Genomic DNA, 27,665 nt, shown 5'->3' with positions numbered 1-27,665 from the left:
CAGTGACCCGCAAAAGAAGAGAAATTGATGATTTCCCTGGATTACTGCCTGGAGAAAGATTACAGGGGTCAGCATGGGGAGGAGGAATTGCAACACAGCCCAGGAGTCTCCTTGAGTGGAGGAATAAGAATTTGGGGTTCAGGGATGTCAAGGCAGAAGGAAGTCTCAGGATAGAGAGTACTGGAGATGAGAGAGAGAGGTAGAGAGAGAGAGAGAGAGAGAGAGAGAGAGAAAATAAGTGCACTCTAGGGATCTGCAGAGGATTCCCCTCAAGTCTTAAGTGATCTGCACGTGCATGTGGGGAAACTACAGAGACTGAGAAAAGAACCACTAGAAAGGCATGTGGAACAAACCTTGTAGCACACAGGTCTGGGAAAAGTTCATGTTTCCATCAGGCAGCATGGAAAAACCTCTGAGCAAATAGGGCATCATGTAATGTCCACAGAATGCTATTGCTTTAGTTAGTGAGGTGAAATTGTCCCAGATTATAGGATTTTGTGGCTCTGCCTGTAAACCTTAAAACCAATTCTTGAGAAAATCAAATCGTTACTTGGAAACAACTGCATCCCAGAACAAATCTCCAAATCTTTAAAAGAATACAGCTATGGTTTGAATGTCTCCCCCGCAAACTCATGTTGAAACTAAATCCCCAATACAGTATTTGAAATGTGGAGCCTTTAAGAGGTAATTAGATCATGAGGACTATGCTCTCATGAATGGATTAATCCACTAATGAGTTAATGGATTAATGGGTCATCGTGGGTGTGGACTGGTGGCTTTATAAGTAGAGCAAGTGAGCACATAAAAACACTCTTGCCATGCTCATCATGTGATAACCTGTACCACCTAGGGACTCTGCAGAGAGTTCCCACCAAGAGGAAGGCCCTCACAAGATGTCCCAGCCTCTAAAACTGTAGGAAATAAATTCTATTTTTAAATTACCCAGTTTTAGATATTCTGTTATAAGCAAAAGAAAATGTACTAATACAAATACCTGTCCCCCCTGACAAAAATCTATCATTCAACAATGTAAAATTTGCAATATTTGGTATCCAATAAAAAATCACCAGGCAGGTGCAACAAAAAAAGGACACTGCAGGTCAATATACCTAATGAGCATGGATGCAAAAATCCTCAATAAGATACCAGCAAACTGAATCCAACAGCACATCAGAAAGATTATACACCATAATCAAGTGGAATTTATCCAAGGGAAGCAAGGATGGTTGAACACATGCAAATTGATAAATCTAATAAATCACATCAACAGAAAGAAAGAAAAAAACTATATGGTCATCTCAACAGATGCAGAAAAAGCATTTGCTAAAATTCAACACCCTTCATGATAAAGACTCTCAACAAATTGGATATAGAAGGAAAGTATCTTAATACAATAAAGACTACATATGACAAGCCCACAGCTAACATCATACTCAATGGGAAAAAGCTGAAAACTTTCCCCCTAAGAAATGGAACAAGACAAGGATGCCCACTCTCACCACTTCTATTCAACATAATGCTAGGAGTCTTAGCCAGAGCAATTAGGCAAGAGAAATAAATAAAGGGCATCCAAATAGGAAAGGAGAAAGTCAAGCTGTCTCTATTTGCAGACAACATGATTTTACATAGAGAGAAACCTCAAGACTCTACCAAAAAACTCCTAAACCTGATAAACAAATTCAGTAATGTTGTAGATATGAAATCAACATACAAAAATCAGTAGCATTTCTATACACCAACAACAAACTTGCAGAAAAAGAAATCAAGAAATCTATCCCATTTACAATAGCAGCAGCAACAGCAACAAGAACAAATAAGTACCTAGGAATAAATTTAGCCAAGGAGGTGAAAGAGCTCTACAATGAAAACTATAAAGCAGTGATTAAAGAAATTAAAGACATGAAAAAATGGAAAGACATTCCATGCTCATGGACTGGAAGAATCAATATCATCAAAATGACCATACTACTCAAAGCAATCTATAAATTCAATGCAATCCCTATCAAACTATCAGTGAATTTTTCTAATTCTTCAGAGAATTAGAAAAAAAGCAATTCAGAAATTTATATGGAACAATAAGAGACCCCAAATAGCCAAAGAAGTCTCGAGCAAAAAGAACAAGTAGGGGGGTGGAAGATATCACACTTCCTGACTTCAAAATATACTATAAAGTTATAGCAATCAAAACAGCATGGTACTGGCACAAAAACAGATACATAGACCAATGAAACAGAATAGAGAATTAAGAAATAAATACATATATCTACAGCCAACTGATTTTGACAAAGGAGCCAAGAACACACATTTAGGAAAGGACAGTCTTTTCACAATAAATGGTACTGGGAAAATTGGAGATCCATACATAGAAGAATGAAAGTAGACCCTTATCTCTCACCATATACCAAAATCAACTCAAAATTGATTAAAGATTTAAATGTAAGACCCCAAACAATAAAACTTCTAGAAGAAAACATAGGAAAAACAGTTCAGGCTATAAGTCTGTGCAAAGATTTTGGGAATAATATCTCAGAAGCACAATGATCAAAAGCAAAAATTAACAAATGATATTGTATCAAACTAAAAAGCTTCTGTACAGCAAAAGAAACAATCCACAGAGCAACAACAACAACAAAAAAAAAACCCGTGCAAAATGGGAGCATATATTCACAAAGTTTACATCTGACAAGGGATTAATATCCAGAACATATAAATAACTCAAACAATAGTAAAAAAAACCAAATAATATGATTTAAAAATGGACATAGGAACTGAATATGTAGTTTTTGAAAGAAGACATACAAATGGCCAACAGGTATGTGAAAAAATGCTCAACATCACTAATCATCAGAAAAATGCAAACCAAAATTACGATGACATATCATCTGACCCCATTTAGAAAGCTATTATCAAAAAGACTGAAAATAACAAACGCTGGCAAGGATGCAAAGAAAGGTAAACCCTTATAAGTTGTTGGTGGGACTGTAAATTGGTACATCTATTATGGAAAACAGTATGGAGATTTCTCAAATAACTACAGATAACACTACCATACAATCCAGCAATCCCACTACTGGATATATATTCAAAGGAATGGAAATCAATATGTTGAAGGGACATCTGCACCTCCATGTTTATTGCAGCTCTATTCACAATAGCCAAGAGTTGGAACCAACCTAAATGTCCTTCTACAGATGATTGGATGAAGAAAATGTGATATATATATATATACAGAATGGAAAACTTCTAAGATAGAAAAAAAGAACGAAATTCTGCTATTTGCAGCAACATGAATGAGCTTGGAGAAAATGTTTTTAAAATTTATTTTTATTTTTTATTTTTATTTATTTTTAAAAATTTCTATTGAATCAAAATGGTTATACATATTTTAGGGGTTCAACATTAAGATGTGTTGATCAAATCAATATTACTAGCATATATATTGTTACAAATTGTTATTCTTTATGCCCCTTGTCCAATCCCTCCCCTTTTCCCTCCCCCACTCTTATTACCCTAGATTTCTTCTCTCCCTCTGAAAGAATAATGGTTACTCTGTTGATTTGCTGCCAAAATGATCTGTCCAATGCTGAGAGGCATCATCAGGTCCCCCAATACAATCATAGAGCAGATGCCTCTCCTGTCACTCTGAAATGGGCTCTGTGGAGAGAGACATCCTCCTCCTTTCTTTATGTCTGCTGGTGACTCTCCTTGTGTCAATGCACTCCAGTGGCTAGTGGACCATCTGTATGATGGTTGTGGTGCCTAGCTGCCTTCACGGCAGCCATGGTTGTCTTGGTAGCTGTGGTGGGCCACCCACATGTAGGAGATGATTTTGGCATGCTCCTTGGTGCTGGTGGTGTGCCTGGTTGTGGAGAGTGTCTTATCCCCAGCTTCATACCCTGGGTCCCTGGGCAGGACCTGAGGTGCTGGCGAGGTGTGCCTGGTTGTGTGTGGGGGGGTCAATTCCCCTTCTCCATGCCCTGAGTCCCCAGATGGGCCCCAAGGTGCTGGCACTGTGTGTCTGGTTGTGGGAGGGGGGTCCGGTCCTCAGATCCATGCCCCGGGTCCCCAGGTGGGCCCTGAGGCACTGGTGTGGTGTGCCTGGTTGTGGGGGGGGGGGTCTGGTCCCCTTCTTCATGCCCCAGGTCCCTGGGCAGGCACCGAGGCCCTGGCAACGTGTTCCTGGAGAAAATTATGTTAAGTGAAATAAGCCAGGAACAGAGAGAGAAATACCACATGTTCTCATGCATATGTGGAAGCTAAAAAAGTTGATCTCATAGAAGTAGGGAGTAAAATAGTGCTCACTAGAGATTGGTAGGGGGAAGGGGAAATGGGGAGAGGGTAGTCAGTGGATACGAAATAGTAGAGAGATAGGAAGAATATGATCTAGTGTTCTATAGTAATATCGGGAGACTACAGTTAACATGAAAGTATTGTGTATCTTTGAATAATTAGTTGAGATGATGTTGAGTGTTCCTAACACAAAGAAATGACAAATGTTTGAAGTGATGGATATACTAAGCATCTTGATGTGATCATTGCATACAGTGTGAATGTACCCAATATATTGTACTCCATAAATGTATACAATTATCACAGGTCAATTAAGAAAAACTAATTTAAAAGAGAGAAATAGAGAGTAAAATAGTGGTTACATAGGCAGGGAAGAAGGGAGGAGGGGGCCAGGAAAAGGTTGGTAGAGACTTGTACAAAGTTAGATAGGAAGATTAAGTTCTCACGCTACAGGGTGACAATAGTAAATGTAGTAAATTGTGTATTAGCTATATACAATGCTAGTATTGCATATTTCAAGGTAGCCAGAAAAGAGGATCTTGAATGTTATAAACCAGAAAGAAATGGTAAATGTTTAGGTGAAAGATATGCTAACTATTCTGATTGGACCATTATATAACATATGCATGGATTGAAATGGCAACATGTTTATGTACCCCATAAACATGTACAATGAAATAAAATGAATTAACATATAAAAAATCACCAGGCATACAAAGAAGCAAGAAAATATGACCCATAATGAGGAGATAAATCAATTAATAAAAATAGATCCAGAGATAATACTGATGATAAAATTATGGACAAAGAAGTAAAACTGCTATTGTAAATGCACTTCTTACAATCAAGAAGGTGGAGGAAAATGAACATAATCAAGAGAAAAATGTAAGATATAAACAAGACCCTAATCCAATGTCTACACATAAAAATTAAAATCCCTAAAATAAAAGATATGCTAGATAAGATTAATAGCATGCTAGGAACTATAGAAGAAAGTATTAATGAACTGGAATACACAGCAGTAGAGATTATACCCCAAATCCAGAGAGATAAAACCTAGAGAGATAAAAGAAAATGAACACAGCATCAGTGAGCTGTGGAACATTAGTGACCTAACATACATGTGCGTGGGGCACCATAAGAAGAGAAAAGAGAGAGAGGGACAGAAAACAACAACAAAAACCCCAGCAATGATGTGAATTAAGACTTTGGGGGGTTGAAATCAATGAGTAAAAAAGTGATAATGCTCTCTAAATGAGTTAGTACTTTTCTTATCCATTGCTACACAATGAATCACCCAAAAACCTAGTGACTTAAATCAACAATGAGCACATTATTATCTCATTTATGGGCTGGGAATTCAGGAAGGTTCTGTTTTGGGGACTCATCTGATTGCAATCTGCTGGTGCCTGAATCTGGAACAGTGGAGAACTAGGACTGCTGGGGGCTAGTCAGACAATTCTCTCTTTATGTAGTCTCAGATCCTCTTTATGTCATCTCTTTGTACGCACTAGTTTGGGCTTCCTTATAGTATGGCAACCTCAAGACAGTCAAATTGCTTACATGGTAGCTGAGGATTTGTGGTAGACATGGAGATGCACTTCCCAGGTCCCCTTTTAAGAAAGGATTGTTGCCCAGCTGTATGGAGTACAGTCAGCAGACAGCTTCCAGGTATCAGCTCTTTGGGGTCTGCCTTAACTACAGAGACATGCTTCACTTGACTTGCCCTCACATGCCCCTCCTGGGGCTTCCCACGCCTGGTAACTGGGCAAAGTGGGAATAAAAAGGCTGGGCTATTTTGGCCCATTTTGAGGCAACTTGGTTGGTAATATTTGCTCTAGAGATTCCTACTAGGTTGGTAAAGGCTTTGATGAATTTTGCATTCCTGTTCAACTATCTCCTCTGCCAAATTTTGCTCCCTCCCACTTCCTTTAACATGTGTTGATTCCTAATAAATATCTTATTCTCCAACCATTGTCTCATTATCTGTTTCAGGAGAACCCAAACTGCAGCAGTTGGTAATAAGAGGGATCTTAGGGAACAGGAGCTATGACAGGGTTTTAAAACTGGATCACTGACTGGCTGGCAGTGAGGAACCCATCACTGATGGTAGGTGGCACACAGACATCTCCTGGCACAAGGTGCTGGTCCAATTGTTAAAACTTTTACTGGTAATAAGTTGGTATAGGGTGCCAGAGGATAAGAAGGCACCAGCATTTGTGTCAGATTTTTGAGATACATGGAGAAAGTATTTTTAGGATAATGGTACCGGATGAGTATTGTTGCTAAGTACTATGGATAAGCTACAGAAAGACAGTGAACAGCTAAGGGCAACTTACACCCAGGAGTGGAAACCAGAGGGTACCTTTGTTTGCAGACCAAGTATCCCTAATCTTTTGCATGGGAGGGTAGAGAAAGCAGAAGACCAAACTTGGAACTTGATAGTCCAAGTAGCTAAACTTTAAAGAAAGTTCAACACCCACCCAAGGCAGGTCTGTTGTGCCAAAGTCTGAGCCTGCTTTGGAGGAAATCTAGGATCCTGACATATGGTACGGAGACAATCGAGTGAATGCCCCCAAGATTTGCACTTCCTAGGCTTCTCTGAACTTTCTGAGGCTGCAGAAGTGACCTACCCTACCCTATTGAGGACTAGCAATCCCACCTCCCCACCCATATACAGAAGCATCTCCCATAAAGGCAACAAGTGCATCCCTCAGGATCTCTCTCTGCCTCAACTCCTGGCCACTAGGCTTGCAAGTAGAGTTAAGCAAAGTATAACCTGTTGGGGACATGCCAGACCTAATAAGGAAGGGAAAGTTTTATACTCCAAAAGAGCTGTGAAATATACGTACTGGCAAGAGCTGGGATAGCACACATAGGGCATGATTCTGAGGGTGCTTGATTAAGTAAGCTGTAAAATAAAATTGAGAAATGGAGAATTTATTGACTTGTGAATGATCCCCTGAGATCTGGGATTTAATACTCTAGCAAGAACAGTAGGAGATGGTGTAAACTTGCTACTAGGATGGCTCTGAGAGTCATGGCAAAAGCAATGGCTTGAGCTGAGTAAAGTAGACATGCAGGAATTGCCATGACAGGTGATGGAGGAAGGGTTTAACAGGCTCACAGAATTGTACATAAGGGAGTGGATACACTCTTCACGACCAAAGAATGCACTGGATGATTGTGTTCCAGGGGAAGACCTAGAGAGTGTAACATTTACCAAGGTCATAAAGAATATGCTCGTGATAGAGGCACCAACATTACTAGAATATTCATAGGTGGTTGTTCTCTGTAGGCCAGGGATGACAACAAGAGAGGCTTGTCACTGAACTTGGCTTATTGAGGGCAATAAGAAGGATAAGAGGGCCCTAAAACTGCAGAAGTCAGGTGTTAGCACCTAAATACCAGAAGTCACGGTGTATCAGCTATCATAATGCCTGGCAAGGTGGGAGTGGTATTCAAGGGTGACTGATCCACAGGGAGTTGTGGGGATGGCAAACCTAGTGTGGTCTCCCTTGGGGCAAAATGGATGGACAGCTGGCATGATATGACTCAACTTGTACCAGCAGAAGAAATCAAGAATAGATGTGCAGAAAAGGCCAAGGACAGTTGTCCTAATAAAACTCAAACTCTTGATCAGTTTTCAGAACTGATCCAGTTTTCAGACTCAGAACCCATTGACTGTAGAAGTTGCCAGGTACCTGAGAGGATAGACCCTGTAACACGTGATGATGGTTCCTCAGTCTTCCTCCAGAGGCACTTGTGACCATTTACTTGGCGTGTTAGTTTCCTAGGGCTGGTGGAACAAGTACCAGAAACTGGGTGCCTTAAAACAATAGAAATTTATTGTTTCACAGTTCTAGAGGCCAGAAGTCCACAATCAAGTAGTTAGCAGGATCATGCTCCCTCCAAACCCTCTAGGAGAGGATTCTCCCTCACCTCTTCCAGCTTTGGTTGCCCCAGGTGTTCCTTGGCTTGTAGCAGCATCACTCCAGTCTCTGCTACCATGTTTACATGGCTGTCTTCTCTGCTTGTCAGTGTTCAAATTTCCTTCGTTATAGGGACACCAATCATATTGGATTAAGGGCCCACACTATTCTAGTATGACCTCATCTTAACTTAGTTACATCTGCAATGAGTTTATTCCCAAATAAAATCATACCCAAAGGTCACATTCAAAGGTACTGGGGGTTAGGACTTCAATATATCTTTTTGGGGAACACAATCCAATCCATAACACTTGGGCAATTGTGCACTGGGAAAAAGAGGCCACCAAAACATTCTGAGGACTGTTGAACAAAGTGTCTGAAATCTCTGTGGCCAAAGTGTTATCACAGTCTCTTTGTTGAAATTGGGCACAAGAAGCGCAGGTAATAAATTGATTTGTTGCATCAGTGACAATACACTGATTGGGCTGTTGGTGGGAGAGGTGGCCAGACCCTAGAGACTTGGTAAGACACATTTACTCCAGAAGGTGGTAGATAAATGCTGCACAGCTTCAAGATCTGACATACTCATAACCTTTTAATATATCCAGTGATATTGAATATGCTGCGACATCCTCTTCAAAGTAAAAAACAAATTACTGCATCCTGATCACAAAGAAGGAAACACAAAGAGATTTGATCATGAATTAGTGTTGGATTTTGTCAAAGGCGGAAGCTTAGAGTCTTTGTTTCAGATCTTTCTTCTTTTCTAATATGTGCATTCAATGATATAAATTTTCCTCTAAACACTGCTTCCACTATTCCCCAAATTTTTTGATTATTTGTATTTTCATTTTCATTTAGTTTAAAATATTTTAAAATTTCTTTTGAGATTTCTTCTTTTACCAATGTGTTATTACTTAATTTCCAAGAATTTTGGGATTTTCCAGCTATCTTTCTGTTATTAATTTCTAGTTTAATTTCACCATGGTCTGGGTGCAGATGTATGATTTCTATTCTTTTAAAATTGGTAAGATGTGTTTTATGGCCCAAAATGTAGTCTATCTTTGTGAATGTTTCCTGTGAGCTTGAGAAGAATGTGTATACTGTTGTTGTTGGATGAAGTAGCCTATAGATGTTGTGAAAGTTTCCAGCATCAAAATGGAGTTGCTTGTGGTAAAAAAAAAAAAAAAAAAAAAAAAAAAAAAAAAAAAAAAAACCTGAGAGATAGAGCTGTGGAAAGGCCATGAAGTGGGGAGTTCTCATGCATGTATGCCTGATAACAAGAACTATCACAAAAGACTGCAAAACCACCATTGCACAAAGGCCATGACAACCTTACACAAACAGTACTTCTGCAAGGACATCTGTCCAGCAACTGCCTGTTCAAGCTTGGACTGGTGTCACCCTGGTTGTTGATAATTTTCCCAAAACAATTATATAATCCTCCATCATTTTTCCTTTAAAACTCTTTGTCTTCTTGTACACATAGTTTATTATGCCATGTGTATTCCCATTTCAATGTCCTATTCCCTAATAAATATTTTCTTTTAGAGAGCCTCTCTCTGTTTGTTATTTAGACTGACAATGTCAATTACATACAGTTGGTTGATGGGTGCTGTTCAACATATGTCCTTGCTGATTTTCTGCCTGCTGGATCTGTCCATTTCTGATAGAGGGATGTTGAAGACTCCAATTATGATAATGGATTCATCTATTTGTCTTTGCAATTCTGACAGTTTTTGCCTCATGTATTTTTGACCCTCTGTTGATAGGTGCTTATGTGTTACAGATTGTTCTGTTTTCTTGGAGTACTGACTCCTTTATTATTATGCAATGCCTCTCTTTATTTATGATAACTTTCATTGCTCTGAAGTCTGCTCTCTCTGAAATTAATATAGCTACTCTTGTTTTCTCTTGATTAATGTTAGCATTGTATATCTTTCTCCATCCATATACTTTTAATCTATATGCATTTTATATTTAAAGGGCATTTATTATTGACAACATACAGTTGGGTCTTGTTTTTTTTTTTTTTTTAACTTTTATTTTGTCGATATACATTGTGGTTGATTATTGTTGCCCCTTACCAAAAGCTCCCTCCCTCCTTCCTCTCCTCCCTCCCCCCCAACAATGTCCTTTCTGTTTGCTTGTATCAACTTCAAGTAATTGTGGTTGTTATATCTTCTTCCCTCCCCCCCCATTTTTTTTTTTTTTTGTGTGTGTGAATTTATATATTAATTTTTAGCTCCCTCCAGTAAGTGAGAACATGTGGTATTTCTCTTTCTGTGCCTGACTCGTTTCACTTAATATAATTCTCTCAAGGTCCATCCATGTTGTTGCAAATGGCAGTATTTCATTCGTTTTTATAGCTGAGTAGTATTCCATTGTGTAGATGTACCACATTTTCCGTATCCACTCATCCGATGATGGACATTTGGGCTGGTTCCAACTCTTGGCTATTGTAAAGAGTGCTGCGATGAACATTGGGGAACAGGTATACCTTCGACTTGATGATTTCCATTCCTCTGGGTATATTCCCAGCAGTGGGATAGCTGGGTCATATGGTAGATCTATCTGCAATTGTTTGAGGAACCTCCATACCATTTTCCATAGAGGCTGCACCATTTTGCAGTCCCACCAACAATGGATGAGAGTTCCTTTTTCTCCACAACCTCGCCAGCATTTATCGTTCAGAGTCTTTTGGATTTTAGCCATCCTAACTGGGGTTAGATGGTATCTCAGTGTGGTTTTGATTTGCATTTCCCGGATGCTGAGTGATGTTGAGCATTTTTTCATATGTCTGTTGGCCATTTGTATATCTTCCTTAGAGAAATGCCTACTTAGCTCTTTCACCCATTTTTTAATTGGGTTGCTTGTTTTTTTCTTGTAAAGTTGTTTGAGTTCCTTATATATTCTGGATATTAATCCTTTGTCAGATGTATATTTTGCAAATATTTTCTCCCACTCTGTTGGTTGTCTTTTAACTCTGTTTAAAAAAAAAGGGGGGGGTCTTGTTTTTTGATCTACTCTGACAATCTTTTAATTGATATATTTAGACCATTGACAGTTAAGGTGATTATTGATATAGTTGGATTAATATCTACCATATTTGTCACTGTTTTCTATTTGTTGCCTTTGTTCTTTGTTTCTATTTTTGCTTTTCACACTTTTTCTGTCCTTTGTGGTTTTAATTGAGCATTTTATATAATTCCTTTTTTCTTCTTTCTTAGCATATCAATTGCACTTCTTTTGCTTTTTTTTAGTGGTTACCCTAGAGTTTTCAATATAATATACATTTACAACTAATTCAAGTCCAATATACCACTTCATGGGTAGTACAAGTACCTTATATTAACAAAATATTTCTAATTCCTGCCTTCCAAACTTTGTACCATCACTGTCATTCATTTCACTTAAACATAATTATATGTTAGTGTTTGTGTATATTTGTATACATAAAATATATGCCAACTATATATTATATATACACACACTTATATTGTGTTCCTATTATTTTGAACAAACTGTTATTTGTTGGATCAATTAAGAATAAGAAAAATAAAAGTTTTATTTTACTTTCACTTATGCATTCTCCAGTGCTCTTCCTTTTTCTATGCAGATATGAGATTCTGACCTATATCATTTTCCTTTTCTCTAAAGAACTTTTAAGAACATTTTTTGCAAGTCAGGTCTACTGGCAACAATTCCCTCAAGTTTTGTTTGTCTAAGGAAGTCTTCACTTTTGAAGGATAATTTAGCAGGGCACAGAGTTCTAGGTTGGTGGGGGGTTTTCCTCCTGATACTGTAAATATTTCACTCCATTCTCTTCTTGCTTGCATGCTTTCAAAATGGAAGTCAAATGTAATTATTGACTTTGCTCCTATATTGGTAAAGTGTTTATTTTTCTTCTGTCTTCTCTCAAGATTTTTTCTACATCTTTAATTTTTTGAAGTTTGAATATGATATGCCTAAGTATAGGGTTTATTATTTTTCTTTCTTTCTTTCTTTTTTTTTTTTTGCATTTATCTGTTCGGTGTTCTCTGGGTTCCCTAGATCTGTGCTTTGGTGTTTGACATTAATTTTGGGAAAATCGCAGTCATTATTGCTTCAAATATATTTTTCTGTTCCTTTCTCTCTTTTTTCTTTTTCTGGTATTCCCATTATGCACATATTACACCTTTCATAGTTGTCTCACAGCTCTTGGATATTCTGTTCTGTTTGTTACTCAAAATTTTTTCCCCATTTGTTTTTCAGTTTTGGAAGTTTCTATTGTTATATCCTCAAGCTCAGAGATTCTTTCCTCAACTGTGTCTAATCTACTCATGAGCCCATCAAAGGCATTTTCCACTTTGGTTATCATGCTTTTGATCTGTAGTATTTCTTTTTTATTCTTACATCTCTCTGCTTACATTTTTCCATCTGTTCTTGCATAGTTTCTACTTTTTTCATTAATGCCCTTAGCATATTAATCTCAGTTTTAAAAAATTCCTGGCCTGATAATTCCAGCGTTTCTGCCATATCTGACTTTGGTCTGATGCTTGTTGGTCTCAAACTGTGTTTTTTGCCTTTTAGTATGCCTTGTAACTTTTTTTGTTGAAAGGCAGACATGATGTATTCGGTAAAAGTAACTATGGTAAACAGGCATTTAGTAAAGTAGTGGTAAGGGTGGAGGAAGGGGAAGTATTCTGTAGTGAATCTGCCCCTGGATTGTGAACTTCACATGTGCTTCTTAGGCTTTTCTCCCTTAGGTGGGACAGACAGTGGGAGGAAGCTGGAGTTGGGTATTTCCCTTCCTCCAATTAGGTTAGGCTCTGTATACCCCAGCTGGTTAGGCTCTGGTAAAACAGTTTTTCCTGAGGGCAGGCCTTATTAAGAAGAACAGAATGCTCCAGTGTATTTTTTTTTTTTTTTGTCGTTTTTGTGACCGGCCGCACCGCGCTCAGCCAGTGAGCGCACCGGCCATCCTTATACAGGATCCGAACCCGTGGCAGGAGCACTGCTGCGCTCCCAGCACCGCACTCTCCCGAGTGCGCCACGGGGTCGGCCCTCCAATGTATTTTGAAATGTTTATTTTTGCCGTCCCCCTGCTGGAAGCTCAAAGGGGATTTTTCTCCAGTATTTACTATAAGGACCTGGTAGAGTTCCTGGAGGTAAAACTCACAAAAATGTGAGGGCCCCCCATGACCGGGTCCCTCTGGGGTCTCTAACTCCCAGGCTTGTCTGCACTGAGCCTACAGCGATTCATCAGTCATGTGTCAGGTTTTCCTCTTCCAGCACTGTTTTCTGGGGGTGTTGCTGCTCTAGCAGTTCATCATTCTCTGTATCACCTGTCTGTCTCTACAATTTTGGAGAAAGAAATTTATCCTGTGACCTCACTTCTCTGACAGATCTAAAAAAAAGTTGTTAATTTTTCAGTTTTTTTTGACTTTTTACTTATTATTAGGATGGGAGTAGAGACATCTAAGCTCCTTACATGCTGGATTGGAAACTGGAAGTCTGCATCGGCTAAAAAATCTTATCCTGCAATTGACACTTCCACTCCCAAGATATTGGCCACAGCCAGTCGCATGACCCTACCTATCGCAAGCGGTTCATAAAGTGTTTTCCAAGATGGCACCCATGGGCGAGAAGAGAAAATATCTGGTGAACAGCACTAATGACTACCACAGAGGTCAACATACATTTTTATTATTCTTAAAGCTTGGACTGGCTCTGCTTAGATATGCAGGCATAGCTGGTGCTCAGTACTCCACTAGAATTAGATCTTATCCTTGTAGTCACAGGCGTAGATGGACAACCATGGCCCTCTTTCCCTGAAATGCAAGGGGACCAGAATGTATTCTTTCCATGCGCAGATCAGAAAAGAGAGAATCCAAAGAGGCTGAGAGTAGCATGTCCAGTTTCTTCTCCCAGTAACACCATTAAGTCAGCCTCTCCTCCTTCCTCGGTGAGAAGTGAGAGAAGAAAGGGTGATGGGTGAGGGCAGGAATATTACTCTCTGGGAGTCCCCTTGTGGGAAACTAATAACCCTGCATTCTCACCCAGAACCATGGTTTCTTAGAAACTGTTACAACAACTCTGTGTTGCACTGGTGGTCCTTGTGCCCATGGTCGAGGGCCACGGAATTAATGTGTCTCTAAAATGTACCCTCTAGAAAATGGCAGATGCCACCCCAATGCTTCACATTACTCAGAAGGCTCTATTTCTGGGGGAAATGTATTGAGCATTATAAATCTCCCAGGAGATTGATAAGCAGCTCATTCTGGGCTACCTAGTCAGGAGGGATTGCTTTGGGAAGATGGATAAAGGGAAGGGAACTAACGCAGTGAGGGTCTGCTATGTATCAGACATTATAAAACGTACTTTGATATATTTTCACCCAGCAATATAACAATATTTACTAAGTGCTTACCATTTGTCAGTTATCTCTTTTAACCCTCAAGACATTCCTTTGAGTTGGGTAGGAGACCACAGGGTACTGGTTAAGACTGCGGACTCTGGGCCACACTGCCTGGGTGTCCCTCCTTCCCCTGCCCCTGCCCCTTGCATGTTGCCTTGGGCAATTACTTACCTTCATGTGACTCATTGTCTTCATCTGTGGAATGAAGATCACAATAGCTGCCCTCTCCTTTCCAGGATGAAACGAATTAATACGTGGCAAATAGAAAGTGCTCCATCAGCACAGGCTATTGCTGCCATTATTTTCCCCATATTACAGGTCAGGGAGCTAAAAGTTGAAGAGCTGTTTCCAGCCTGCCACAGCTAGGGATTGGCCAACTTGAAGTGAAGGGGTAAGTGCTGAAAGAGGAGCCAATGCAACGGGGAGATCTCCAAATGGCCTGACATGGATAAGGTGGTAGAGAACGGCCCCGGGGGGCAGCCTAGACAGCATATGTGAAGCATGGTGAGGGTGGGATTTCCCAAGATAAATTTTTCTCTATTATTTTTCCCATGGGAGCATCTCTGCAGCTTGCTTGTTCCTGATAATCACAGAGGGTGTGATCTCCTGGGAGAGAAATGGGAACGGAGCTCCCAAGCACAAATGAGAAGTCCTGGCCCATTTTGGTCGAGGTTCAAAGTATGACCTGGTGAAATTCCAAGGCTGGTCGGTGGAATGAGGTTTCTTTTTTGCTTTCCTTTAAGAGCTAATTTTTGTAAACAGAGTTTTCCAGACAGGAAGAGGGAACTAGGTTCCAGTAAAAACAAGTCACTTGAGGAGAGACAGGAAGGAAGTTGTGCTTGTGTTTGGGGCTACTTGCTTTGGTTCTGGATGATGTTTTAGTTCCAAAGGATTTAATTGACTCTTGGGAATAAAGCTGAGAAGGATCTTGTGGGCTTCTAGAGTCCTTAAATTGATGCCTTCTGGTGTGTGTGGGTGTGGGGGGGTAGCAGAATGTTTAGGGGGTGGTGGGGACATCCCATCATGCCTAAAGTCTTCACATGTTTGCTCGTCATGCCACCTGAGGAATTTTAAGCCCATTTTGGCATCTGGGTTTTGTACAATGTTTAATTTATTCAAAGTCTTCTGTGACTGTTGTCTCAAGGGACCCACAGCAACCATCCTGAGGTAGGCAGGCAGGACAAGAGCCATTATTCCCATTTTATGGATGAGAAAACAGTTTCTAAGCAAATACATTTCCTGCCGAAGGTCACACAATGGGTAAGTGGTAGAGCTGAGGTTGAACTCAGAGCTTAATGAGAAGCCCCACTGGACTGGAAGTGTATGTGTTTGTGGGGCTGGGGAGCAGGGCTAGACCATGACAGATTTGGAAGCAGAGGCTCCTATTTTCTGTACCTTACAGTCCCTGCTGCCTGGCTCTCTGCCTGCCAGTTGCAGATGGTCTCAGGCATTTGTTAAAATGGATTAAAAGGAAGCCACCAAGTCGAGATCGGCCTGGGCCCAACGTGGGGGATGACTGAGCCTTTACGTAGCAGGACCAGTAATCCTGGCTGGGGAGACAGTAGATGGTAGTCACTTGGGGGTCTGATGCATACTAAGTAAGGTTTAATAAAAGACTGCCGAGAAATGTGCTTTTAAACTGTACAGGGCAGCAGCAACAAAACATGTTTGCTTTCATTTGCTTTAGTCAGAAAGAAAGGGCCTGGGACCTGGAAGCAGAGTCCTTCTCTGTCTCTGTGTTGCCCCAGCATGTTGCCAAACAGCAACCCTGCAGAGCCCAGCCCCTTCTGTATCTTTAATGCTGCCCTGTCCTCCCCCTTCCCTCCTCCCTGGTACCATAATTGCTGCAGGTACACAGTCGTCTTCCTCCCATGACAGAAGGCTCCTTGGACTCAGCTGAGGAAAGACAAATGGCTCCCCCTCCATCCTAGGGAGGCAAGAGGGCTTTGCAGTCAAGAAGTCTTGGGGCTGCAGTGTCCCTTGTCACCTATCAAAGTTGTCCACATCCATCCCAGTCCTTACGGTAGCTCTCCCCTCCTTTGCTCTCTGCTGTGGTCCAAACCACAGGCCCAGGTGTGCAGTCTGGATGAGTCATATTTGGCTCCTTGAAGACCAGGCAGGCAAAACAGTCTGCTCACAGGATACTGAGAGAGACAGACCTGAAAGAGCTTCTTAGGCATGGAGTCGCATGCAGCATGCTGGGGCTGGGAGAGAGGGTGCTCTGTTCCCTTCCCTCCACTCCAGCCTCAGGCGGGATCTTCTCTGCTCTTTGACTCTGAGGGATGTCAGCTTCTCAGCTGCCTTGTGGGGCTGCCAGACTTTCACTAAGGCACATCACTGCTGTTTCTGCCAGTGCAAATTGTTTATGTTTCTGGGAAGACTCCTTTTAGTTTTGAATATTTAGCCTGGCCTGTGGAGAGCCTAACCCAACAAGTGTGTCTGTCATGCTGAATAAATACCAGTAAATAAGAGCAGTAATAAATGGTAATAGAAATGGTGAGCTTTAGTTGAACAATTACTACGTGCCAGACTCTGTTTTAACTGCACCGCATGCATTAGTTTGCTGAGTCCTTACAACGGTATAACGTAGGTATGACAATTACATTTTAAGATGAAAAACTGAGACTCTGAGAGGTTACATAATTTGCCCAGGGACAAAGTATGTGTCAGTCCATTTGTGCTGCTATAACAGCATGCCACAGATGGGTAATTTATAAAGAACAGGAATTTATTTTCTCACAGTTCTGAAGGCTGGGAAGTCCAAGATCATGGTGCTGGTATCTGATAAGGGCTTTCTTGCTGTGTCCTCACATGGCAGAAGGTGGAAGAGCCAAAAAGAGGCAAACTCTGTGTCTCCACATGGCAGAAGAGCAAGAGAGAGTGAACCCACGCCCACAAGGCCATTGTATAGCAGCTTTCATCCATTCATGAGGGTGGAGCCCTTGTGACCTAAACATCTCCCAGAAGGCTCCACCTGCCAACACTGTTGCATTGGGGGATAAGTTCCCAATACATACCTTTTTGGGGACACATTCAGACCATAGCAGAATGTGATGGCAAGTACATGACAGAACCTGGATTTCACCCCAGGCCTTTCTGGGCCCCAAGTCCAGCCTCATAACTCCTGTGTCACACAGCTTCTCTCAGATGCTGAGCTGGGGTATCTTTATTTGTGTATGTGGTTATTATCCGATGGCCTTGGCTGATGTGTCCCCTTCCCTAGATGGAATTCAGTGGGGCAAGAGTGAGGAAGTTTTCACCCTCGTTTCTCTCCCTGCCACGGGACGTGCTTGTGAAACCTATGAGCCTTCCTCAACACGCTTTGGGGACCTCTGGCCTCACCTCCTACCATCATTCTACCCCCTTCTCCTTCTGTCCTGTTCTCACTGACCTCCTTGCCTTTCCTTAAACACATCAAGCATTCCCTTGTCTCAGGGACTTAACGCTTCCTGTTCTCTCATTCTGGAATGTTCTTTACCCCATCGACTGCTGGGTTCACTCCCTCACTTCACCCAGACCTGCTAAATGTCACCTTAGCAGACAGGCTGTCTGTCTCCAACTGCCTCGTATAAAAAAGCATCCTTTCCTTCCCCTTGCACCTCGCTGCTCTGGCTCTCCATCCCTTTCTGCTGCCTCATTCCTCGCCATGGCTCCCACCTCCACCCAGCAGATGCTTGGCCGGTGTTGCTCCTGCTGTGTCCTCGGCGTTTAGAACAGTGCATAGCTCGTGACATGTTCGGTAAATAGTTGTTGAGTGACTGTCCTGGTGAATGAAATGGCCCAAGCCACACCACTCCAGATTATGAGGCCAATCTCACATTATAACTTAAGTAAACGTTGACACGTAAAGGTAGAAGGTGATAAAATCCAGTAGTCACTACTAAATACAGTAGCCAAAAATAGACTCAAGATTTCAAAGGAAAAATAGGAAAAATGTTTTTATTATGCTCATGTAGATTATGTGCTTGTAGTCCTTACATAAAAGTTAGAATTTTGGATTTGATTCCACCTATGAAAAGTTATTTGCTATTATCTGTGTGAATATGTATTCGGAACTCCATCTAGAAATTATAGGTGCACTCTTACTTTCCCAGTAAGAGTGAATACTGATGTTTTTGGATATTCTGGAACACTTTATCTGTTTCTCTCTAGTAAATAAGATAGCAAGGCCTAAGTGATTCAAATATGCATTGGACTCGGAATCTGGCAAATACAAGTTCAAATCTTTCTTTGACACTTAGTAGTTAGATGACTGGATAATCCAAATAACTGCTCTCAACCTCTGCTTTCACATTTGTAAAATGAGGGTGCAAAAATGCAGTCAGGGCTTCATTCATTCAACAAATATTTCTTGAGTACCTACTTTGTGCTAGGCACTCTCTGCATATTTCAGATACACCTTAGAACAAAACATACTAAGATCCCTGAGCTCATGGAGTTTATGTTCAAATGATAATGTGTATGAAAAGGATTTGGATACCATCAAATGCCAAGTTAATGTTAAATATTCTAGCATCTATCCTCCCTTTTTTCTGACTTCCAGAGCCTCGATTATGTTTTGGTGTCTGCCTTTCCCACATGATTCTGGGAACAGACCACATCCGTAGCCCTGAAAGTAGATCCTCACCATGGTGCCCCAGACCCATTTTGCCTAGTGGCTGGTGTAGGGAATGTGACCCAGGTCTAGACGTTAGAGGGGAGAGGAGACCTGCCAGGGGGCTTATAGAAAAAGTATCCTTTCTTCTACGAAGAAGACAACAGAAGAGATAGCTTCATTTTTGCCTCTGGAAATTGTCATGCCCAGATGTTCTGTATCCAGATCTGGAGCTGACGCAGAAGACTTAAGTAACTTCTTAGACTGAGGAAGGAGCCAATGCTGAAGGTAGAGCAGATACATGGAAAAGATGTGGGTTCTTGATGGTATTGTCAGCCACGAAATCACCCAACCCTAAAACCTGCCCCACCTTTGGACTTGCTCCTGTATTTCCAAACTATTGAAACCAGTGTGAATTGGGTTTTCTGTTACTTGCATCCAAAGACACTTTAATTGATATGAGTTATTATTAAGATACCATTTCCCCTATTTATCATTAAGATCATTGGGAGCTGGGTCTGTTTCATATTAATGTTTATACTTGTATTCCCGGTCACACATGGCCCCCTGTTTTATATAGAGTGGGATGATGAATGCACATTTCAATGAAAATATATCTACAACCTACATTTATAGCTTTCTATTTATATAATCTTTTAGACATTTTGCAGATCTCAGATTCGGTGTTTTGTATAATTATATAAGACAACAATAAATACCAACTTATTTCCAAATGTTTGGATCTGGGAGATCCAAAATTTTAAAAAGACTCCAAAATTTAAAATCCATGTACTTAAAGTCCAGATTCTCAGATTCAGTATGCCTGCGGTGGGTTTACTTGAAGTAGTGACCTATAACGTAAGTCAACACAAATATCTTTTATAAGGTTTTATAAAACCCTATGAGTATAGATGAGGCAGAAATTTCCACTGAATAAGCAAAAATGGTCCAAGCTTTGGTGTCTGCTGTGTGTTTGTACCAGTGAGCTAACATGAAGGTGGGGTCCACGCTGCCCCATAATTTTGTTCAGTGAGGTCATGGGAACTGAACAGGGATTGCTCTGGGTTCTGAGCTGATAGCCCGAGGTCTGATGATGCAGTGTTGGCATGTCATAGGCCAATTACCCTGCTTTTACAGGTGGAGAAGCTGAGACAAAGACAGCAGGGAGGCAACTGGTCCACCTCAGAAGCATGCCGTAGATTTATGGGGAGAGTTCTCACTGTTCCCCAGAGTGTACCTGCCCCTTCACAGAGCTGGCCCTTCAACTCAATTCTGTTTAATGTTCAATACTTTCCATATTAGGCACCGTGAGAGATACAAAGATGAGGAAGATGTAATCCTTCCTCTAGTAGGAGACTTTGACCATATATAATTCATGCATATATATGTTCATTCATTCATTCATTTCTTCACTCATTCAACCAAGTCCTAGGAATAGAATAAAGCAGTCAACAATGCATATAAGGTATCTGCCTTAATGGAGTTCACACTGTAACAGAGAAGACATAAAATGTTAATTACCTAATCAATGACTTCATTACATTTGCTATATGTGCCAAAAAGGAAAGAATACAGAATATCATGAGAGATTAACAGAGGACCTGATCCAAATTGGAGTTACTATTAGCTACACTTTGTTGATGAAAAAGTGGAAGCAGAGAGGAATTAAGTACCTTGCCCAGCCAGGTTAACCCATGATAGAGCATGATTGAGCCAGATTGTCTCTCTCTCGAGCTCTTACCCACTCCCCTCTGCAGGGAGAATCTTGAGCTCCAGGGCTGTCAAGGAGCAGGCAGTGGGATAAACTGGCCTGGACCCTAGAGGAGGCATCTAGAGGTCAGGGTTGGAACACAGGCTAGAATGTAATGGGTGCCAGAAGAGAAAGACACCTGCTGTGGAAGGAAGTCAGGACGGGACAACATCTACCTGAGGGAAACAGAAATGACTTCCCGGGGAGGGTGGCATTTCCCTCAGGCCCTGAAAGAAAAACAGGAGGTTTTCTACAGGAGAAAGGGATCAAAGGATGAAAGGGCATCCAGGTGTAGAGAAGGTGTAAACAGGGAATTAGCAGAGGCAGGTGATTATTTAAGAAGATCTTGCCAGCTCTCTCTTCCACCTCGCCTATTTTTTCCTGCTGTTCTCAAAAGCCATGGTGCACCTGCAGGCACATGCGGGGGACCAGAAAGACAGCTAGGTGCTGAATACTCACTGGGCCTCTCATCTTTACGACCCACAGAGTAACCAGAAGAGAGGAGGAGAAAGGAACATGAAGGGAGCCTCTACTATCTCTTAGGAGCTTCCATGTGTTATCTCACTTCGTCCTCATATTAAGGAGAATTTGGTTCAAGGTAACAAATCGCCACTTTGAACTAGCATGCAAAGGACATGATAATGCTATTGGATAACTCAGGAAATCAAAGTCAAGGAAAACTGCTGAGCCACAAGGATGAACAGAGTTAATGAATTAAATGCTAGTTTAGGCCTCTCTCTGTCTCTCACATCCAGACATCTCTGCACGGCCACTCGTTTTTTTCATTCTCTACAGACTGATTTATTTTGATTCTCTAAGCCATCTGGCCAGAAACCAACAGCCAACAACCCTCCAGGTTTACAAATCATAGTTACAGTTTCTCAGCTCCAGGGGAAGAGCTGTGATTGGCATGGCATGGGTCAGGTGATACCCCTGAACCAATGTCTTGCTACCCAGGAGGGTCATGTTGCCCTAACGTGGCAGTTGTAATGGTAGCCAGATAGATGAAATGCAGAAAGTGGGTACCATAAAAGGGACTTATTAAACAATGTATATTCTCACTAGTCCTTCACACAATTTATGAAGTAGGTATTAGTAAACCCACTTTATAGACAAGGAATCAGAAGGGTTATGTAACTCATCCAAGGTCACACACCTAGCAGGACTGTGTGACTTTGAAGTATGCCACATTATATCTGAAGCTCTGAGAGTCCTGGGATATCAATGTAAAACTCACTCTGACTCCTCCTCTTCCCATGCAATCACCCCTCACCCCCCCTACAACACAACACACACAAATGGGTCTCAGATGCCTTGAGCAGTAAAGAAACCAAATACAGCAACCACCCCAACATAGGAACAGTGTGTTTTTGCTGGCCCTTCTGGCCTGTTTCTAGTCCTGATTTGAGGGGTGAGAAGGGAACTTAGTTCAAGAAATGGGTGCCTAACACTGATCTAAACACAGAGACAGCAAACATAATATATTTGGGAAACCAGGAAATTTTTCTCCCACTCTGACCTTTGGCTGATAGACTCCTAGGTCTTTAGAGCTGGAAGGGACTCAGAGATCATCCAGTCCAAAGCACCCATTTTATTGCCTAGGAACTGAGGCTCAGGATAGGAAGACACCAGCCCAAAGTCACGTGGCCATCATTCAGATATTTAACTCCCTCCCCTAGCTGCATTCCCTTAGCGACTCTCCCTACCTCCATCACCTCACTTATTCCAACCCATCAGCTCCCGTAAATTTTCTACCCTTAGTCATACACGCTGATTCATTACCTCCATGGTGTGGCTTTGCAAGATGCATCTGTTCTCTTTACCCTGCCCCCACCTTGGTTTTTGTATGTTGGTTTGCTGTATTTTCACCATTTATTGAGCATAACCATGGGGCAAGAGACTCTGCTAATTAACTTACTGGCATCGTCTTTTGTAATCCTACAATCGTCCTGTAAATTGTACCTATTCTTATGCCCTTCGCACCTTTGGCAGATGCAAAAATTGAGACACTGGAAGATTAAAGGTCTTAGCCCAAGTACACACAGCTGGTATTTAGTTGAGCCAGGATTTCAATCTATTTCTACCTGACTCAAAGACGGTGCTCATACCCAGTCAGCTACAGAGCCTGTAATCCACACCTTCTCCTGAGTAGGACTGATCGCTTGTAGGCTAGAGCACTGGTTGGCCAGCAGTCTGTATTCTCCTTGAGACATGAGTGTCCCTACCCACAAGTAACAAGCTTCCTCCTTTTAAATTGTATTTTCTCCATGAGCCGTTCTTTTATTTGATGCAGCTGGTATTTTCAGGCAAGACTGACATGGAAACTCATCCTGTGTTGTAATGGCTTTGCATTTTCTTCATCCCGGTAAATAGTGTGATTTTTAGTATTAATTTTTGTTGATTTCTTATCTTAAAAAACTGTGTACTTCTCAGAACTTTAGCAGAGAGGAAAAGCATTGCTAACCTTAACTGTCTTAATTTTGGGTAACCACCTAATTTCCATATCCACTATACTGCCTTAGGAAAGATAAAATTGATTTTATCTGGTACACACACAAAAAATGCGATGCCTCAGCTCATGTTTTCCATGTCTTTCTAATGGATTCTGAGGGATTTTGGATTCATTTAGACTGGCAGCAACCAGAGAACATTATCTCCTTTCCCAGGATGCTCTTGGATGAGGCTACATGTCAAATTATCATACATTACCCAGGAACGCCAGGAGTCTGGCCGGTTACTGCGAATTTACAGTTCATCCTCTTCCAAACTGCTGGTATTGCTTTTGATGTGAAAAAGCAATTTTAAAATGTGCCCTATCTAATATAACACATGGACATATTCACCACACACATTCTTTTAATTAAAAGAATCGGTACACTGCCTTTTGCTGACAGTTAACACCAAGACTTTAATGCCATTTTCTATTATTGATTTATGAAGTGCGTACTCAAAGCAAATTAGGGAATAAATCATCAATGACATTGATTTGCTTACCAGCTCTGCAATAAATGTGTAGAATTAATTGTGGGCGTGCTACCTGTCTCTGCTAGTGTGAGACCTTCCCTCCGTCTTGGCCTCTCTTTTCTGTTATGCTGTTACACGGCTGGGTTTAATGGAGAAAGATTGGTAGCATAACTGAAGGTGTAGTGTGGGTGAGAGCGTAAGTCCTCGATATATCTGATACCCTGAGGTGGAAAAGGAATTTTTGCACATTCCTCAGGAGACGGGATGAGGGGACTGGTGGAGAAGAGGTTTCCGCTTGAATGAGGCAGCTCATTATTTTAAAGGGTTTGCATGGGTTTCAGTAACACCTCTGGAACTGATTATTTCTCAACCAGGATGGCTGTAGAATCAAGTGGCTTTGACTTTCATGGTGATGATGGGAAAGGGCTTTGGTCTACAGGCGCCAGGCGAGAGGAACAGGTGACCTGTGCTCTTGTGTGACTGGTTGGAGTCAGCTTGTGAAAGAACAAGTCTTCCTTTGGGTGCAGGAGGGAGGGGGGCTCTGTACCCCTCCAGGGGATGGGGTCTTGAGAGGCAGTGGGGTGTGGTGGGTGGGCATACTTCCTCTAGCACCAGCTTGGTTCAAATCCTGGCACTGCCACCTACGCTCACACTTCCGTGGGGCCTTTGGCAAATTGCTTCACTTCTCGGTCTGTTTCCTTGTCTATAGAGGAAGAAATAATAATAGTAGCTACCTCTTAGGGTTGCTCCAAGGATTCAATGAGATAATTTGTGTGAAGTGATGTAGGGAAAATGAAAGAAACGGTCAAGGCCCCTCAGATGTTCAGAATCTTGCTGAGCATTTGATGTAAATATGCACGTGCGCCCAGGTGTTCCTTGGTTATTGTCTAATGTAACTGCGCATGTGCACCCAAGAGTCCTGGGTTATGGACTTAAGTATAAAGGATGAGTGGCTCTGATCCACAGGGTCCCCCGCCTCCAGGATGCCCACCCCAGGGGTCTGGGGGGAAGGCATGGGGAGGTGGAGGCTGCTGCTGCTGCTGGCTGAACTTGTGTCGTCTGCCAATGGCTCCCGGAATCTTTCTCAATTGCCTAGCATGGACCTGCATGTGAGGGGTCTATGACCTAGCCTGGCATGTGAGGGATCTATGACCCAGCCTGGCACGTGAGGGATTTGGTGACCCAGCCAGGCATGTGAGGGGTCTGTGACCCAGCCCGGCATGTGAGGGGTCTGTGACCCAGCCAGACATGTGAGGGGTCTGTGACCCAGCCGGCATGTGAGAGATCTGTGACCCAGTCGGCATGTGAGAGATCTGTGACCCAGCCAGCATGTGAGAGATCTGTGACCCAGCCAGCATGTGAGGGGTCTGTGACCCAGTCTGTACAATGGGTTTGAAGAGTCTGAGCCCTAGCCCTGACAATACAAATGGAAACTTAGTATAACTAAAATAATGAAATGCTTTGGCTTTAGTTATGGATTGCTTTAGCAAGACAATTGGTGTAGTCACCTAGCTTTACAAGTGATTATACTAGAGCCTGGCACGTAGTTAGTATTACAAGGTTATCATTATTATTTATTCTGGAATACGTGGATGGGTTTTTGAGTGTCTGTAAATCTGAAGATATGTACAAACTTTGTGTGTATGTACACTTTTCCGGGGAATGGGTCTATGGTATTCACCAGGGCCTCTCAAAGAGGTCCCAGACCTCCTAAGAGTTGAAGACTTTCTGCCCGAGTGGCTCTCCTCCCCATTTCTAGAGCTCCCCTAACTTGGACTCTACTCTCTGCTTTGAACATACTGTTCCTTCTGCATGTAACATACTTCCTTAAACACCTCCACTTTCTTTTCAGTAATAACAGTAATAATGATAATAATAACAGCAGCTAATGTTTATAGAACACCTACTATGTGGCAAGTCTCAACTTACGTAATTTACTAATTTTTCTCTGAGCCTCAGCTTCCCACCTTGTAAGGTTGTTGTGAAAATTAAATGAAATAATGTGGGCAGAGCAGCTTAATCTCTATCTGTATATAGGATATAATTAATACAGCCTCTTTATCTTTCTGCTTTTATGTATCTTCTTTGTTGTCTCCTTAAAGAAAGCTAGCCCTCTCCTGAATCACTCCAGAGTTTCTTCATTAAACATTTTATCTATGGCAAGCACTTGTGCAGGCCATGTGGAAAATATGTGGCAGTAGTAACAATAGGTATGTAGCATTTTACCAAGCTCTGTCCCGTATATAGTTTTTTAATCATTATTTTAATTTTTGTTATCATCAAGTGTATGATGATACTCTGTTTACTCATTCATAAATAGGAATCATGATTAGACTTAATTCAATGGGTGGTTTGCAGATTACATGAGAGAAAGCATGTGAAATGCTTACACCAACACTTTGCCCATGGAAAGTACTCAAAAAATATGAGCAATCCCTACTTTCCCACCCCTCTTCTCTCCCAGGCCTTTAGATTAGATACTGGGAGCCATCACCAAAGTGGCCCAAACTCTGGGGTCCCTAAGCAGTAGGGGCCATGAAAATGAGGTTTCTGGAGCTGTAATAGGGGGCGTCACTCCTAATTCCACTGCCAGTCACTCCCGGACCAGGACTGAACCTTTGGCTTGTGCACCTCCTCACTTCTTCAGGTTGAGGTTCTCGAACAGGCTGCTGTCCAGCTAATGCCCAGCGGGAAGTCCAAAGTCCAGGGAACACATCTGGTGAAGGCCTTATTGGTGATGACAGTGACACAGGGGTCTCACACGGCAGAATGGTGGAGCAGAGAGCGAGCCCAAGTTCTGTCTCATATACTTCCGAAAGTCACAAGGTGCAAGAAGCATATTCATTCATTCATTCATTCAGAGCTCTCAATTCAGGACCTACTGTTGTCCAGCACTGTGCTAGGAACTTGGCCTCTGCCCTCAAGGAGCTTGCCTCATGGGAGTGAGGGATTCTGCAAAGGAAGAGGCATTTAATCAGACTGAGGTGTTAGAGAAGATTCTGCAGGAGGTGACACTTGAGTGAGTGGAGTGAGGAAGGATGGGGAAGCACCTCTCAGCAGAGGGGCAAGCTCTGCAAGGGCTTGACTTCTGTAGAAGCTAAGGTGGGCTTAGTTTGCTAAGATAAATGTTTAGATAAAACACAGAGCTTGAATATAAGTCCAACTCCCTGCCCCGGCCTACGAGGCTCAGTAGGGTCTGGCCCCTGGCTGCCTTGCAGGCCACATACCCCACTACTTTTTCCCTCATTGACTGTGGTCCAGCTATGTGGGCCTTTTTCTAGTCCCTTGGTTATGTCATGCCTGTTCCTGGTACAAGGCAGTGACACTGCTGGTCCCTCTTGGAGTGTTTTGCCCCAGATCCCCTCATGCCCACCTCCTTTTCATACTCCATGTCTCGGCTCAACAGTCACCTCCTCTGAGAGGCCTGCACACATCCGATCAGAGTAACCACCCCAGCAACTCCCTTTGTATGCTCATGGCTCTTCTGACTATCCAAAATCCTTCTGCCCTCCGTGGTAGCCATCAACATTCCACATACTGGCTGTTCTATCAGCCTGGATCCCTGACTAAGGATTCTGTGACTAGAGCCCTGCACCAATCCTCAACAGATAAGAAACATGAAGAGAATAAACCTTCGTTGTCTTAAGACATAAGTTCATGGCATTGTTTGTGACTGCAACATATCTAAGCACGTTCCCACAGATACATATGCAGCATCCCCAGTACTCCAGGATC

This window comes from Cynocephalus volans, chromosome 12 (assembly GCF_027409185.1).
Source record: "Cynocephalus volans isolate mCynVol1 chromosome 12, mCynVol1.pri, whole genome shotgun sequence".
NCBI classification, from domain to species: Eukaryota; Metazoa; Chordata; class Mammalia; order Dermoptera; family Cynocephalidae; genus Cynocephalus; species Cynocephalus volans.
This window is presented reverse-complemented; position numbering follows the sequence as displayed.